Below are 18,871 nucleotides of genomic sequence, written 5' to 3' on the forward strand. Positions count from 1 at the left end.
ATCTGAAAATTATATCACTTACCATGAAATTTGATTTCTCTCCGCTGCGTTGCTGATATGCGATCCACAGTGGATATTTGTATATCCCCGTTGTCAAGCCAGTCCATAGCAACAATAGAAATGTAACTTTGTGCCATCTGGTGGTTATTTTGGGTAAAACAGGCCGGGGGCGTATTACCCCACTCTACTACAGGCCCTGTACACGCACCCTAGCGCCCCAAAATAGTTACCGAATTGCCTTTAGGTGAGGGTTTCAAATGTAGGCCACTACAAATTCATTTCTAAAATAGAGCTTTTAAAAATTAATAGACCAATTAATGGATATTTTTAAGTAACTTAATGCAAAATAACAATTCTAATATTATTGTCTCATTTTTCTCTTTTAAACTTTGGCCAAATAATTCATCAGGCCATATTTATGAAGGCAATGTCATAACCTGAAAAAGTATTTGCTGCAGCTGTAAAACCCTGATATTTGCTTAATTGTCCATTTGAAAACCCTAAGAATCTTCTGCAATGCTTCATAGCAGAAGAAGAAGAGAGAAAGACATCACAAAGGCAGGAGTGAGGCAGAAAAGCTCCCCTTATATAGGCTGAGGTCTATCCTGTTTCAGAAGGGTTTTTTTTAAGCTATCTGCTATCCTTATCGAACAGTTAGGCTGTATCCACTGGCTGCACCATCTGCTGTAGTTTAATTTGATGCCTATTTTGTCAGTATAGCTTAAAAATTCAGGATATGGCAGCCTTTGACAGTGAATGATTTTAAATCGCAGATGACCGCAACTCGCGGTAATAGCGCTTCTCACGGCAATAACGCGATTTACACCACAGCATTGGAGTGAGGGGCAGGATCTGTCCCTGACGGGACAAATTAAAATTACCCAAAAAACGGGATGTCCCGCCCAATACGGGATGGTTGGCAACCCTAAGCCATGGTTACTATACTAAGTAGACACCCAAACTATCCATCCATCCATTATCTGTAGCTGTTTATCCTGTTCTACAGGGTCACAGGCAAGCTGGAGTCTATCCCAGCTGACTGTGGGCAAAAGGCAGGGTACACCCTAGACAAGTTGCCAGGTTATCGCAGGGCTGACACATAGAGACAGACAACCATTCACACTCAATTTAGTGCCACCAATTAAAGGTCATAGGCAAGGGTTGGAGGTGGAACGTACAGTAGAATATCAACTTTATTTTCTAGAAGAATGACCCAAAAAGCGAATTCAATCTTCCTGGTGTCTAATTTGCACCCTAAAATTGAATGAAACGGTTAAAATAGACTGGTTTGCGCAAGTTCTGAAGGTTTGTTTACATCTCACTTACACGCACTTTTACTGCCAGGGGACTGTCGTCGTGACGTCATTCAAGGCAAACAGACTGGGAGCAGTTCTGTGTTTACTTGCGAACCGAGCACACGTGTACGGACTTTGGTTGTGAGAGGTTGTCTGAAAGCGATAGCGATTTTGAAGTAGGAACTCTCCAAATTGAATATCGAGAGGTGAAACCATATATGTATGAACCTATGGCCGTTGCAAAGCAATCGGTGAATGTGGCTCACTGGTTTGACCGTGCGGCCTCGGAATCGAACAGCGACTAGGCCGACTCTGATCGCAGTGACCCCGGACCTCAACAAGACTCGCGCCCAAACAATTTATCCTGGTAGTTATGATAAATTCTTACTTTCATCGTAATACTAAATAAGAGCCCTTTTGAAGAATAATTAAACCACACGGGCATACACAATCCCTAATATATAGCATGAATTCATTTATATTGCTAATAGTAATACAAGCATTATACTATTTATAGCCTACTATAAGCAAGGAAATATCCCTTTTGTCTCATTTCCACAATGATTGTACAAGATCCCTCAGGATTCTTGACTTGTCAATTGCAAGCAAAGGTAAAAATGTTTACCTCCAATCTTCTCCTTTTTGCTTGAGCATTGCTGCTCCGTTTCTTCTTTGGCTGCTTGAGTTTGTGTTTGAATTTTGTCGGAACAGCGTCAGGTTTGAGCCTTCTCTGTCCGACACTCACACCTAAACTCTCCAACAGATGGGGATTCTTCAAAAATGAATCAATGCTCCCCCCTCAAAGTGATCAGAGCACAGAGTGGCGTATTTACCCGGCTGCCAACCCTCTCGCTTCACACGCACAATCCACTCTCTCCGCCTCTTCTCCTCTCTCGGAAAAAGGTAAAAACTTCTTTCTGAACCGGTCCCGTTGTTACAGTTTACTGCACAACAATAAGGCATGGTTTTTTTTTGGAAATTCCCGAACACACGTCTGCACTCAAGCCGAACAGCAATGCAAATAAACTGAAGTGGACTCAACTCAAGCGATTTGTTTGCCTTGAATGACGTCATGCGCCGAGTGGTCACGAAAATCGCCGAGCAGAAATTCGCCGCGATCCACGCTAACTTATTTTAATTATTACTTATTAACAATACTTCTTGGGACCAGAAGAAAATCACAGAGGGTTTTTTTAACATAAAAAGTTTCAAATGTGCATAAATTGAAAACCTTTGCCTATGACCTTTAACCTAACCTGCATATCTTTGGGGGGAAACCGGAGCAAACCCACACAGAGAACATGCAAACTCCACACAGAAAGGCCCTCGCTGGCCACGAACCCAGGACCTTCTTGCTGTGAGGCAACAGTGCTAACCACTACACCACCTACCCAAACTATAAATAATAATAAAGTAATACAAAAAAACGATAATATCAAATCTTCTTCTTCTGGCTGCTCCTGATTGGGGTCGCCACAGCGGATCTTTCGTCTCCATTGCTCCCTGTCCTCTGCATCCTTCTCTACCACACCTGCCACTTTCATGTCCTCTCTCACCACATCCATGTATCTCCTCTTTGGCCTTCCTCATTTTCATGTGCCTGGCAGCTCCATCCTCGGTATTCTCCTTCCAACATGCTCTGCATCTCTTCTCAGGATGTGCCCGTACCATCTCAGTTTCATCTCTCTTAGCTTAATTCCCAAGCTCTCCACATGCTGTCCCTCTGATATGCTCGTTCCTTATCCTGTCCAACCTTGTCACTCCCATCGCAAACCTTAACATCCTCAACTCTGCCATCTCCAACTTTGCCTCCTGTCTCTTCGTTAAAGGATATACGCAGAACCTTTATTTTAAAATAAATTTCTGAGTGGATAGTATCTCCATCCTTGACTCTTGTATGCTGCATAAATGGGAATTTAAAAATATATATTTTTGAGAGTTAAAATCGACTGCAAAGTTGGCATTCGAGCTGCCCCGCTGAGCCAGCCAGCCCTGAGTGCGTGACATCATAGCGGTAATCCGTTTTAAGGCCGAGGCCATAGACCAAAGTCTCTCATCTCATCTCATCTCATCTCATTATCTCTAGCCGCTTTATCCTGTTCTACAGGGTCGCAGGCAAGCTGGAGCCTATCCCAGCTGACTATGGGCGAAAGGCGGGGTACACCCTGGACAAGTCGCCAGGTCATCACAGGGCTGACACATAGACACAGACAACCATTCACACCTACGGTCAATTTAGAGTCACCAGTTAACCTAACCTGCATGTCTTTGGACTGTGGGGGAAACCGGAGCACCCGGAGGAAACCCACACAGACAGAACATGCAAACTCCACACAGAAAGGCCCTCGCCGGCCCCGGGGCTCGAACCCAGGACCTTCTTGCTGTGAGGCGACAGCGCTAACCACTACACCACCGTGCCGCCCTAGACCAAAGTCATATAAATAAAAATTTATGGTGAAAGTAATAAATACCATTACAGACTTGCTCAACTAAGACTGATTTGACTTCAGTGATTGTGGGTTGACTCTCATTAAAACAGGATAGGTGTTATAACTTATGCAACGTACATGTACATGCATGCATTTTCACTGATTAAAACGTAAAAGGCTCATTAAATAATCAGATGAACTGAGACAAATCACATTCTGAAGCAACTTAAATAATCTTATACCGGTAACTTAAACACACAATACAAGTTACATGTATTAATCTAAATGCAGGTAAACAATGAGTGTTGTTTTTGTTGTTTTATATCCAAATAAGAGTCAGAGCTTAACTGTCTGTGTTCTCGCTTCTTGATGAAGGCCGATCTTGTGGCCGATTGTTTTGAAACAATCTGACTTTCAGTTGTTCGTTCAGTTCTCCGTTCATTCGCTTCTTCCACATAAAGGCGAGATGGCAGCAATATCCAGTTTAGAAATCACGTGGCTGCTCCACTCATTCTCCATTCTCTCCATACTGACTACTCCGCCATTACTGCTTGGCTCAGGCAATTATTAAAACCCGGGACGGAACGGGATGTCACCAGTTTTAGCAACAACTGCGGGGAGGTCACTGCCCGAGCGATATGTCCTGTCCCGTTCCGTACCAGGTTTTACCAACAACTCTCGGCTCACGCTCCAGGAGAACTGGTGCAACTGAACTCACTTTAAAGTACTTTCCTTTTCTTGTTTTCTTTTTCTTTAATTGTTGATACTACACCCTCTTTCAATACAGGCTTATAGCCAATGCTGCTCAACAGATCAGAGGTCTCGTACGAGTCTTCAGTAAAATGTGCAGAGCAGAGGCGAGACCACTTCGTAGCCACCCAATGTGCCCGTGAACTTCTTGCAAAACGCGTCCAAATCTTTGCAGTTTGAATATTCTTGGGCCATGAATGCAATGTAAATCCACCTTCTGTCATGTTGCTGCACCCGCCAGCAACACATCTACGTGGTATGGTGATAAATTAGCTCAAAATGGAGGCTCGGAGTTGCAGTCAGCTCTATGTTTTAGTATAGCGGAAATGGCCACGAGACCGATAGACTATCTGCTGTGACGTTACGGACGTCAAGGTCATTCACTCAGACTGCTACCTATGAATCACTTTCATCATAAAAATTACTATATTAGATTCATTGTTAATGCTTAAAAGTATTCCTGTGCCATTCTTGAGGTCTCAAGGCATTTATAAACGAAAGTGAGGCCACGGCTCTGCATATATGCTTTAAGGGTACTGTCTCCAATCCATACATCACACCTGGTCTCACTACTGTCTTATACATCTTACCTTTCACTTTTGCTGGGACTTTCCTATCACAGATGACTCCTGAAATCCTTCTCCAACTGCTCCACCCTGCCTGCACTCGCTTTCTCACCTCACTATCGCAGCCCCCATTTTCTTGCACAGTTGACCCCAGGTACTTGAATTCACCAACTTTTTTTACGTCTACTCCTTGCATCTTCACTACACTCTCATCCCCATTCTCACTGATGCACATGCATTTTGTTTTGCTACTGCTCACCTTCATTCCTCTTCGTTCCAATACATACCTCCATCTCTTCAAACCCAACTCAACCTCCTTTCTACTTTCACCACATATCACAGTATAATCTGCAAACATCATGTTCCATGGTGACTCTTGCCTCACTTCATCCGTCAAGCTATCCATCACCATGGCAAACAAGAAAGGACTCAAAGCAGATCCTTGATGAAGTCCCACCTTCACCTTGAACCATTCAGTCGTTCCAACTGCACACCTCACTGCTATTTCACTGTTCTCATACATGTCTTGCACCACTCTACTATACTTCTCATTCACTCCACTCTTTCTCATACAATACCATAACTCATCTCTTGGCACTCTATCGTATAATATCGTATAAATAATAATATCAAATAATATAAATAAATAAATAATAATAAATAATAATAATAATACTGTTATGGTAACAAAAAGGACATAGCACCAGAGTAAAAAACTAGAATAAATTTAGAAGAAGAAAACATGACTAGTGAACATTAACACAGACCACATTGGAAGCTAATAGTAAATAAAAGTGTTTCTCTCCTGGTGTGATATCTGATTAAAATAATGACTTTTTACAGCTTTCTTAAAATTAGACAGATCTTGTATGTAGTGTAACTCTGAAGGAAGACTGTTCCATGCCTGAATACCAGTGTAAAGGAAACTAGATTTACCAAAAGACTTGACCCTAGGTATCTGCAAGGATGATGCATTAGATCTTGTATTGATTGAATGGAGTTCCTTTGTATAGTTGAAGCCTTGGGCCAAAAAATTTGGGGCAGAACCATTTAGAATTTTGAAAACAAGACTAAGCTTCAACTGGACAACACACATACTCACTGATAACATATTGGCCTGCTTGAATTCCTCAGCACCAATATGACTTCTGGCTGATGCATTCAAAATATACCCATTTAATTTATTCTGGGATACCTGTAGTCTATTTTGGAACTTTTTCGATAACCCAGAATACCATGAAGTACTGGCGTAGTCATAGTGACCTTGAATAAGGGCCGATTACGAGCAATTTCTTTGTTTCTTGGGTCACATGATTTACTTGCCGATAGAGAAACTTTAGTTTAGCATTGGATTTTCTAACCATATTATCCACAATGCTTTCTCCATTCAGAGATTGGTCTAAATTGTAGTTACTGAGCTCATAATCAAAATCTGGAGAGCTCATAGGCTCTGCCATTGTAATGGATGCCATTCCCTCTGGTATCCTAACTCTTCTAAGGCCCTGTCCACATGGCAACGGATTCAGGTGAATCTGATAAAATTGTTTATCGTTTCGGCCTGGCGTCCACACGGCACCGGTGTTTTGGGTGCCCCAAAACGAAGTCTTTTGAGAACGGGTTCCAGAGTGAAAAAATCTGGCAACGGCGCCGTTGCGAAGTCGTCTGGATGAGTAGAATGGATTTGTTTATGATGATGTCACAACCGCATGACTGTCAGTGCTTCATGCCGGGTAGAAGTGTAACGAACTCGATGCGAGTTGTCAACAAATCCTATAACTTGGTTCATGAAACGCGCTTACAAAATATTTTCACTGTGAATATTTATTGTGTAATGGTGCAAAGTGAGTGAGAGAGAGAGAATAGCCCTTAGGGCAGAGTCTTTAGTCCAAACACTGCGGAAGCAGTACCAAACCACGCACCACCCGTGCACTTTCCAAAAACAAAAACAATCCCGCCAGCAAAAATAGGAAAAAAAAAAAAAAGGAGCGATCTCACCTCTTCAGATGTTGGTTTAAGTCCGACAATACATTCCTCAAAAAGGGCGTAGAAGAACAAAGTAATCCATCAACGTGTAGCATTCAATTTATTCCGGACCATTAAAGAATTCTGGAGGATATCAGAATGTTGGCGTACCAGCTTCCATCTACCCCCATTCATTCCTCTTTCCGCGTCTTTCGTTTTACGCTGCTGATTAATAATCAAAACTTTATGTGGCTGATGTTACAGAAGAAGGGGTTTATGCGCATGCGTCTACTTCTTCTATTGTTCTGGTGTCTCCGATGGGACCGTCTTACAGCGCACGTAGAGGTGTGGCATGTGTATTGCATCGTTTTCAGCAAGTGTTGCGTTGCCATATGAACCTGATATTTTACTGATCCGTTGCCCATGTGGATGCGATATTTAAAAAAAAAAATCTCGTTGCCGTTGTCGTGTGGATGTAGCCTAAGAGGGGCTGAAAAACCAGTTTGTTTACCATCTCTGGACCCCATATTGACCTCAGTGGGTCATGTATGCTTCTCTGTCACATCCAAGAACAATAATCGCAATATTCGTGCATTATTTCAGGCAGATATCACCACTATCCCCTCTGTGGTTCAGTACTGGACTGGTCTTGTTGGTGACCTGAACTGAAGCAGTGTGTGGAACCTCCCATACAGATACTTCCTTACAAACAAAGTAAGGGAGGTGTCTTTCAAACTGATTCATAAATACTATCCTGCCAAGCATTATATGCTTAACTTTAAGAGAGACATTTGTGTGGACTGTTCCTTGTGTGAGACGGACCTGGAAACAATAATGCACCTGTTCTGGCAAGTTCCCTTTACCATCACATTCTGGACAGAAATAACCCGGTACATTACAGCCAAGCTTGACTCTGATTTTTCTCTGTGTTGGAAATATGTACTGTTTGGTTTCCATAACAACAAAAGCAAAAAACAGAAAGAGTTATATATAATAAATTTGCTGATCATTTTAGGAAAATACCATATTCATAAAGCCAAGTTTAATCATTCAAAACCTTCATTTATAGCATTTGAAAAGAAAACTCAACAGTATATCAAAATCATCTCTGACTCTAAAAACAAGAAAGCTGCTAAAACTTTTCATTTGTGCTCATTATTAAACGTTTTTATTTGAAAATTGCCCCTGGCTCTTGGTTTGTTGTTTGTGTTTGTATTAATAACTGTATTTGTATTTTGTTGTTTTCAATAAAGATTAAAAGAGAGAGAGAGAGCTCATAGGCTCAGAGTCAAGCCATCTGGCCGCCATCTTACCACTCCCATCGCGTGTATTTAACTTGTGTGTTAAACCGTCGTATCCAATCAAACTTGCCCCAAGAAAAGTATCTCCTGACTTTTTCCCCTTTCATTACCTACTCTTATTTTCTCAACTTTACCCCCATTCCTTACATATCTTTATAGCGCTCCCCTTCACTGTTATTGGGTTTTTTCCTTTTCCAGTTCAGTCTCTGATCTTTTTTTGAACGGTTCTTTTACTACTAGAATTATTTCAACAGAGATTATTTCAGTTTTTCTCTTATACAGTGTATCTTTCTCTTTCATATAGTCCTTCTATATCTATCTATCTATCTATCTATCTATCTATCTATCTATCTATCTATCTATCTATCTATCTATTATTCCAACACAAAGGCTGTACAATACTTCCTTTCTATTTAGGACAGTTGTTGAAACAAGATTATTTTCTCATGTTATTTGCCATTTTGGGCGGCACGGTGGTGTAGTGGTTAGCGCTGTCGCCTCACAGCAAGAAGGTCTGGGTTCGAGCCCAGTGGCCGACAGGGGCCTTTCTGTGTGGAGTTTGCATGTTCTCCCCGTGTCCACGTGGGTTTCCTCCGGGTGCTCCGGTTTCCCCCCACAGTCCAAAGACATGCAGGTTAGGTTAACTGGTGACTCTAAATTGACCGTAGGTGTGAATGTGAGTGTGACTGGTTGTCTGTGTCAGCCCTGGCGACTTGTCCAGGGTGTACTCCGCCTTTCGCCCGTAGTCAGCTGGGATAGGCTCCAGCTTGCCTGCGACCCTGTAGAACAGGATAAAGCGGCTAGAGATAATGAGATGAGATTTGCCATTTTCACGTCATTCTCACAGTCATGTCTTAACAGGGGCGATTTCTCAGAGACAACAAGGGAAGCCGAGCTTCCCCTAAAATTCTCTCCCCAAACTGCGGCATCTATGACATTGAATTCTCATTAAAACAATAACTTGCATAACATAATATATGCCCAAGATTGTATTTACGTTCATAACTATCCTGTAACTTATTTGAGTGATGTCTGACGAACTTGCAGTTCGCTACGAGAATCACCTTTGCTGCCAGGCTGTAACCAGCGTTGCCAGATACTGCTGACGTTTTCCAGCCAAAATATGTTCAAAACCTGCCAAAATGCACTTAAAACCGCCCAATCTGGCAACACTGGCTGTAGCCTTTCTTATTTCAATGGGCTCTATGCGCTGGCAGCCGGGTTTCCATTGCAGTCTATGAGAGGGCTCTGAACAGCCAATTTCGGCTAGTTGTTATTGGTTAAAATCGACAAAATCGTCACTTCCAGGGAAGCCGGGCTTCTCTGGGACTAAACGAGACAGTGGGAGGGGCAAGAAGCCGGGCTGATGAAGGATTATTGGAGGTAGTGTTTGAAAGACATGAGGAGGGCGGGCTCTGTACTTTGGCGTCGGCGAGGAACACGGTAAGTATGATCAGTCAGTCCCTAGCGGATGTTGAGAAAGTGTAGTCGTGTGCCAAAGTGCTGTCCGAATTTCTTTTCATATAAACGGTTCTTCTCATTGATGTCTCTGTACATTACTCTGTAAATAAATGTAAATATTACTCGTTGTGCTCCGTTAACTTTCATCCATTCTACCAGTTTGATCATTCGTGAATTCACTCATTTATTTCATTTATAGTTCAATCTGGTTGTAGGCTAGCTTGAGCCTTATTGGGATCTGCAGTCCTAGCTGCTAACAGAAATTGGTGAAGTCTCTGGAAAGCACAACCAGCTAGTATGACAGGGTCACAGACCATTTTCTGGAAAAGGAGCGGAGGGCAGAATTTGTGCATAAATAGTGTGCATCATATAATGTTCATGAATCTGAAGTGTGTATATTGTTCAGTAATGTTAAGAGAATGGTGGGCTCTGTGTTATAGGTTATACCTGGGTATAATATTCAAGGTTCTGTGTGTTGCATAGCCTACCTGGTTATGAATTTCCAGACTGTGTTGCAGAAGATGTTCAAGGATGTGTTGCACAGCTGGGTGTTGTGTTAAAGACTCTGTGTTGCATATCAGGGTATGATGTTCAAGGCTCTTCGTTGAATAGCCAGTGATTTTTGGATGTTTGATATTTTTGATTAAGGATATGAGGCACTAGCCTGGCAAGCCAGACTATAACATGAAATGTACAAGCAAAAATACTTTCTGCCACTAGGTAGGGTTGTCTAGTTCACTATGCTAATGGGGCACACCTTTCTATGCTTTGATATCCGGCCTACAGGTTTTACGATGAATACGTAAAACTGGCTTCCCCTGTTTTAAAAACCAGCAGCCGCCACTGTGTCTTAACAGTATTTATTGGTCATATTGGTCGCAAGCTGCTTGAATACTGTGACAGTGAATTATGTGACCAATAAATACTGTTAATACATGACTGTGAGAATTAAGTGAAAATGGCAAATAACATAAGAAAATAATCCTGTTTCAACAACTATCCTAAAGAGAAAGGAAGTATTGTACAGCCTTTGTGTTGGTATAATTAATAAATAAAATAAGATATATGAAAGAGGAAGATACACTGTATAAAAAAACTGAAATAATCTCTGTTGAAATAATTATAGTAGTAAAAGAGCCATTCTAAAAAAAAATGATCAGAGACTGAACTGGAAAAGGGGAAAAAAACAATAACAGTGAAGGAGAGCACTATAGTACATCCAATCTGTGATTGGATGTAAGGAATGTGGGTAAAGGTGAGAAAATAAGAGGAGGTAATGAAAGGAGGAAAAAAAAGTCAGGAGATACTTTTCTTGGGGCAAATTTGATCAGATACCATGGTTTAACACATGAACCAAATACACATGATGGGAGTGGTAAGATGGCGGCCAGATGGCTTCACTCATCTCTACAGCAGGGAACAGGCTATAAGCTCTCCAGATTTTATATCGAGCTCAGTGATTGTAGTGCAGCACAATTCTTTGTGTGCAACCACGTGACAAAATAGTGTGACGTATGCATCCGCCGCCATGTTGGATGATATCAGGGGGCAGATACGTTTTTTGAACTGGGGGGGACAAAAAACTGGGGGGGACAAAGCTTCCAGCAAACCAACCCCAACCCCGATATGCCTGTCAAGCTTGTTGTGGGTTACCATAGCAACCAAGCTCGAGCTCGCAACCTGTGCAGTCTGCGCAGCTCAACCAACCGAATATCAGTCTTTGTTTTGTTTTATGTGAGTTGTTGCAACTATGTATACACTGACGTGCACCTCAATAAACCGAATGGTAATTAGTCTTTTGATTTTTCCGTGAGGTTTGCCTTCTGCAAAGAAAGACAGCATAGACGTTTTTTCCTCCCTATAAGTGGGGGGGACCGAACGAAGTGAATTTAAATCTGGGTGGGACGAATCCCCCCCGTCCCCCCCTCTATCTGCGCCCGTGGATGATATACAAATCCAAAATGCCATTTCATGCGAACAAAAACTTTGATGCACCTCTGACTTTCTAGAAATATTATGATTCTCAGGAATCCTCTGCCAAGTCACGATTCAGAGAAAAAGTTGAAATTTGTGGCTTTGACCCGTATATGTTAAAGCTGTCTGATTATACGGAGGATTTAGCCTCATTACCACTGATTGAATACCCTGACATTGTGAACTATCTCATTCTACAAACGTCGTGGACGGCCAACGTACAAATGAAGGCTTATAAGAGCCTAGATGCCTACAATTTATTTGTCTGGCTGGGTTGGTAGTCTTCTTACCAGACAATTAAAAGATGACAGGGTGCTTGTTCATGCTCGTGTAAACCATTTTCAATGATCTCGAGACGCACTGCTCAAAAGTTAAATTTAATCAGCAAAAAACAGCTTTAATTCGCAATGAACTCTTACCAGATATAAAGTGGTCACCACACATGCAAACGTAATTAGCTTTTTCCTCAGTTAAGTCCTTACGATTTCTGTTTTTGAACCACAGTGCATGGCGTTTGCTGGACAGTTCTTCATCTGTTTTGTCAACATTTTTAATTACTTTGAGAATTCTGAGGCACTGTTTCTCTTTGTCACAAGTAGCATTATCACCGCAATTATATCCCACACACAAAGTCAGCATTGTCTTTCTTCAAAGGCAAAAGAAAATCATGAAGCATTGCAGCAGCTCACATGTGAAGTGCCAGTATCTTGGTTGTTGTTATCATCCAACATGGCAGACTTCTGGTTTGGAAAATAAGTGTAACATCACGTGCACACGAAGAATAATTATAAACTAACAACAGAATAAGAAATACTGTAGTTTGATGTTCTGTACAGACACAGGGATAAGTTTTGTGTATGGGTGGAAGTAGTCAGTCTAAGACTGAAGATAGGACTCCAAATCAATTCATGTGTGATAAGGGCTTTGGCTATTTTGTGCAACCTTTCATTGATAATTTGGCCAGATGGACGGAGTCTCAACCACAATGGAAACCTTATCCTAGAGACAGTACTTTTGATTAGAACCATTTGTTAAGCACTGGCTTAATGGTATATGATAAGCTGGAAGATCCCTAAGACTTTTCCTCTACTTGTACCCACCCACACCAGATAATCCTAAACTGTGTTTCATGCATCACTTTGTCGTCATTCTTAGCTCCCCTTTTAATCTATTAGGCCGTGACATTCTGACTAAATTCAAGTGTTCTATTTTGTTTGAACAAGATACTGTTCTGTGCACACCAGATAACCTATCTTTTACTTCTGCTGTTTTCTTGGAGTCTGACCTGGGGGAAGGCACAGGCGCTCAGGTTTTGAATCAGGTGACTCAAACTCTTTGGGTTTCGCACTCCAATGAGGTTGGACATGTACAGGTACCCCTAGTGTTGTGCATGAACGCGTTCACTGAACACGCTCGTTTTTCCATGAACTTTGAACTGAACGCAACAACTTTGTAATGAAAGAACTTGAACGTGAATTTGTTCAAATTATGCGACATAAACGACAAACATGAAGATGAACGAAACATGAAACCTGATGAATCGAGTGGCACGTCTACTTGCAAGATATTTTACGTTCTACTACTTCACTGTCAGTCTGATGTTGTTGTCACTCACTGCCCTGAGGTGCCGTGTGTGTGCAATGCATCATGGATAACGTAGTGTGAAGCCGGAGATAGTGGATGGCTCTATGATTTGGTTCCATACTACGTTACCCATGATGCAGCAGAGCAGAGTAGGCGTAACCCAGCGTTCCCTAGCTACAGGCAGCAGACAGCGCGCACACCACAGCCGGCGCACACTCACAGCAACATGGCCAGTGAAAGTTCAAGTAGCGGCACGGAGAACACAGATGAGACGGATTCTCCTCATGGTTATTTACAGCAATTTTACACAATTTCACACACAGACTCAGACGGTAAAAACCTTACCTTTCTGTGTAAGCTCTGTCCACCTGCTCTGAAAAAACAAGTAAGAACATCGACAACGTCGTTCTCAAATTTGAAACGACACATTGAGTTGAAGCATCTGTCCAGTTTCAAAGCATATATGCAAGTCCTCGAGGATCAGAAGGGAAAGGGCAAGAAGATCCCCTGCCAAAATCCCAAAATCCAAGTCACACTGCCTGCAGCCTTCAAGAGTACCACTGTCTCCCAGCAGCAGGTAGATAAACTGATTATTGACTACATTGTGGAAGATTTACAACCACTAAGCAAAGTGTCCTTTTTCCATATATAGTATGTACAATAACTTCCATTTTGTGTGATAGAATATAATATCGGGCGGCACGGTGGTGTAGTGGTTAGCGCTGTCGCCTCACAGCAAGAAGGTCCTGGGTTCGAGCCCCGGGGCCGGCGAGGGCCTTTCTGTGTGGAGTTTGCATGTTCTCCGCGTGGGTTTCAGGTTCCGGGTGCTCCGGTTTCCCCCACAGTCCAAAGACATGCAGGTTAGGTTAACTGGTGACTCTAAATTGACCGTGAGTGTGAATGGTTGTCTGTGTCTATGTGTCAGCCCTGTGATGACCTGGCGACTTGTCCAGGGTGTACCCCGCCTTTCGCCCGTAGTCAGCTGGGATAGGCTCCAGCTTGCCTGCAACCCTGTAGAAGGATAAAGTGGCTAGAGATGAGAATATAATATCTATAATATGTGAGTAGTTTTGAGCTAGAATGTAGCATATGATTTTAGTCTTTATTTTCATATCCCGCCTAAAAGTAAAATGAACTGAACTTTGAACTAGTTCAGAATTAAAACTGTGAACTATGAACGTGACCAGTTCACTTTTAACATGTTTGAACTGAACTTGAACTAGTTCAAAAAAAGTGTGAACTTGCACAACACTGGGTACCCCATACGCTACCAGTTTGAAAACATCTGTTCCTATGCACTGTCCAAATTGTCTCCTTTCGAGGTAATTATGGGCTGACAATTTCCAACCCCTTGGAACAAAAGTACCGTAACCCTGGTGTTTCGTTTACAGGTGATCTGGACACGACTGTTGGCTATTACTTAAGCTTTGATTGAAAACTCATACAGTATACTTCGTGATGTCTCTGTGTCTCTCCCTCTGCCTGCAGAAAAGCCTACTCACCTCACGCATTTCTTATTACTGCACAGCCTGAATGGGAACGGCCATACTCACTGACTCCCAGCCACAGCGGATACATGCCAGTCATCTGAAAAGGTGTCCTCCAGCATCCCTAACTCCTCTCATCTCACCCAAAAGACAGGGGCAGTACAGCAACCATAAAGTCCCTAGGGGACCTCATCTCATCTCATCTTTGACAGGAGCAATACAGCAATCAAGAAGTGCTTAGGGGACCGCTTCTCGTCTCACCTTTTCACATACACAGATAGTACATTTCTATTAGCTTTCTCATAACACTCACTTATGGCCTGTATGCTGGCACGACTTGTAAATGTCACTTATATAGCCATACCATATAGCAAGACCTCAAACTTAAAGACAAGGAAAGTCCAGTGTGATCAAGCATGCATCACATCCTTTCAGGATCTAAGAGGGCATTGATAGAGGGCAAATATATGTTTGGCATGCTTGAATTGGTACAGGCTGGTCTGATTGCTACTTGTTCTGGTTAAGTTAAATCCTTGAGATTTATCTTCACTCGCACATTCTGCTCTCTGCTTAATGAAGGTTATGTTGACCAGCAATATCTTTCTTCTTTTCATAAGACTATGATCCTGATGGGTGATGTAATGGTACATAATGTCTATCATAGTCTAAAGCAGTGATGTAATGCTTGTAAGGCAAAATCTCTTAGGCGGTAGAGGTCGACATTCCTGAATCATAATGTGTCAATTCAACCTCCTTCAGTAGAGACAGATCAAAACCTAACAATACTGAAGCTTGACTGAAGCCATTACACACTTTCTCACATCTGGATTTTACCTTCGAATCGCCATATTCAAGTCCCAGCATAGCTGAGTAGTGTTTTATATCTAAAGTGTAAATTGATCCTGCAAAATCTTCCCAGAAGTTTATTATTATTATTAGAGCGGCACGGTGGTGTAGTGGTTAGCGCTGTCGCCTCACAGCAAGAAGGTCCGGGTTTGAGCCCCGTGGCTGGCGAGGGCCTTTCTGTGCGGAGTTTGCATGTTCTCCCCGTGTCCGCATGGGTTTCCTCCGGGTGCTCCGGTTTCCCCCACAGTCCAAAGACATGCAGGTTAGGTTAACTGGTGACTCTAAATTGAGCGTAGGTGTGAATGTGAGTGTGAATGGTTGTCTGTGTCTATGTGTCAGCCCTGTGATGACCTGGCGACTTGCCCAGGGTGTACCCCGCCTTTCACCCGTAGTCAGCTGGGATAGGCTCCAGCTTGCCTGCGACCCTGTAGAACAGGATAAAGCGGCTAGAGATAATGAGATTATTATTATTATTATTATTATTATGGTCTGGCTCGATTAATTTGCTGTCAATTAATTTCAGAATAAAAGTCCTGTTTCAAGAGCAGGCTTCAATATACACAATATGACTAAGGAAAAAAAGAGCTTCAAGAAAACAATGTTTAAATAAAATAAAGTAGACATACTAGTCATTTAAGGTTTACTTTGTCAGGCAGAGGGAGGCATTTGGCCCCACACTTTTTTTTAAAATTATATGCTATAAAGAATGTAACTTTATTAACAGGCTAATAGAACAAACACATAATTACAAATTAGCTGGCATCAAATCCAATGATAAAAGTGCAACAGTTTTCCAACAAGTCATTTTTTTTTTTTTTTGATCAGTGGAGCCTATTCCCTGCAGGTGTGGGGCAATAAGCCCTCAGCAGATGAGTCCAACTTTCTATTTCTATTTAATTTTACTGGGTACAGTTATCATGCATTCTGATTGGCTACTGAGTAACCTGCAATAATGTCTAACATGCTGGTGATAAATTCCATGCATTTTCAATATAGTGGTGCCAAATACCCCACAGAGCCCTAATGCCCCACTTTAAGCAATTATAATAGTATGGCATATTTGTTATATTTATCATTGTTCAACACTGGCCATTTTGGTAGAGGCATGAAATATATGACAACAGAACAGAAAGAATTTTGTTTGACTTTTGTATGGCACTTTGTAGGTAGGGCGGCACAGTGGTGTAGTGGTTAGCACTGTTGCCTCACAGCAAGAAGGTCCGGGTTCGAGCCCCGTGGCCGGCGAGGGCCTTTCTGTGCGGAGTTTGCATGTTCTCCCCGTGTCTGTGTGGGTTTCCTCCGGGTGCTCCGGTTTCCCCCACAGTCCAAAGACATGCAGGTTAGGTTAACTGGTGACTCTAAATTGACCGTAGGTGTGAATGTGAGTGTGAATGGTTGTCTGTGTCTATGTGTCAGCCCTGTGATGACCTGGCGACTTGTCCAGGGTGTACCCCACCTTTCGCCCGTAGTCAGCTGGGATAGGCTCCAGCTTGCCTGCGACCCTGTAGAAGGATAAAGCGGCTAGAGATAATGAGATGAGATGAGACTTTGTAGGTGGGATGTTTTACTGGTGTCATTAAGTTCGTTGATAGGTTTGATTGTCACCTTCAATCCAAAATGGTGGAAGTGTAACTCCACTGATGTTACATTACATTACATGGAATTTAGCAGACGCTCTTATCCAGAGTGATGTAACAAGAAGTGCTGAACTTCTAGACAAGAAAGTTCTAGTGCCGACTGAACAAATTGTACTGGAATGACCAATTAGATTTCACTTCTTATCAGTAGAAGTTCTTTGCTTATAGCCTGTCCACACTGCAACCATCTTGCAACCACACCTGAGTGGTTATACAAGATTCAGTCTGCACGAAGCCCTGACCTGAACACCAATGAACACCTTTGGGATGAACTGGAGCACTGACTGCATCCCAGACCTCCTTGCCTGACCTCAATAATGCTCTTGTAGCTGAATGAGCACAAATCCCAACAGTCATACTCAAAAACCCAGTGGAAAGCCTTTCCAAAATAATGGAGGTTATTATGAAATATGGGGGCAGCCATGGCCTGAAGGTTAAAGAAGCAGCCTTGGGCCCAAAGGGTTGCTGATTCGATTCCTGGGACTGGGCAGGAAAAATATGAGGGGAGTTGAGTGAATGAACAGTACTTACCCCTCCCTCTGAATCATGGCTGAAGTGCCCTTGAGCAAGGCACCGAACCCCTAATTGCTCCCCAGGTGCTGTAGCATAGCTACCCACTGCTCTCTGGGTCTGTGTGTGTTCAGTGCTTCAGATGGGTTAAATGCAGAAGAGGAATTTCACTGTGATCGAGTGTACATGTGACAAATAACGGCTTCTTCTATAAAAGCAACGAAGGGATGGGATTTTCAAAAAGCTCACAAAGATGTGATTGTCAGGTGTCCACAAATTATTTTAACCATATAGTGTTTTTGGCTTCTGTCTTTGGGTAGATTGGAGTCTTGCAGTTTTGTGGTAAATGTCGTCAGCCTTCTGTGAACCAAAATGAGACTGGAGAATACAATAATCAGAATCAGAATTACTTTATTAATCCCCAGAGGGAAATTCAGATTTGCTACCAAGCTCCTGAATCAGAAAAGAAGTAAACATGTCTAAAAATAGAAGATAAAATTGTCTGAAAAAGAATCTCATCTCATTATCTGTAGCCGCTTTATCCTTCTACAGGGTCGCAGGCAAGCTGGAGCCTATCCCAGCTGACTACGGGCGAAAGGCGGGGTACACCCTGGACAAGTCGCCAGGTCATCACAGGGCTGACACATAGACACAGACAACCATTCACACTCACATTCACACCTACGGTCAATTTAGAGTCACCAGTTAACCTAACCTGCATGTCTTTGGACTGTGGGGGAAACCGGAGCACCCGGAGGAAACCCACGCGGACACGGGGAGAACATGCAAACTCCGCACAGAAAGGCCCTCGCCGGCCACAGGGCTCGAACCCAGACCTTCTTGCTGTGAGGCGACAGCGCTAACCACTACACCACCGTGCCGCCCTGAAAAAGAATAAATTAAATAAAATAAGGGGGCGGCACGGTGGTGTAGTGGTTGGTGGTGTAGTGGTTAGCGCTGTCGCCTCACAGCAAGAAGGTCCGGGTTCAAGCCCCGGGGCTGGCGAGGGCCCTTCTGTGTGAAGTTTGCATGTTCTCCCTGTGTCTGTGTGGGTTTCCTCCGGGTGCTC

The sequence above is a fragment of the Neoarius graeffei genome, chromosome 12 (assembly GCF_027579695.1).
Source record: "Neoarius graeffei isolate fNeoGra1 chromosome 12, fNeoGra1.pri, whole genome shotgun sequence".
Classification (NCBI taxonomy): Eukaryota; Metazoa; Chordata; class Actinopteri; order Siluriformes; family Ariidae; genus Neoarius; species Neoarius graeffei.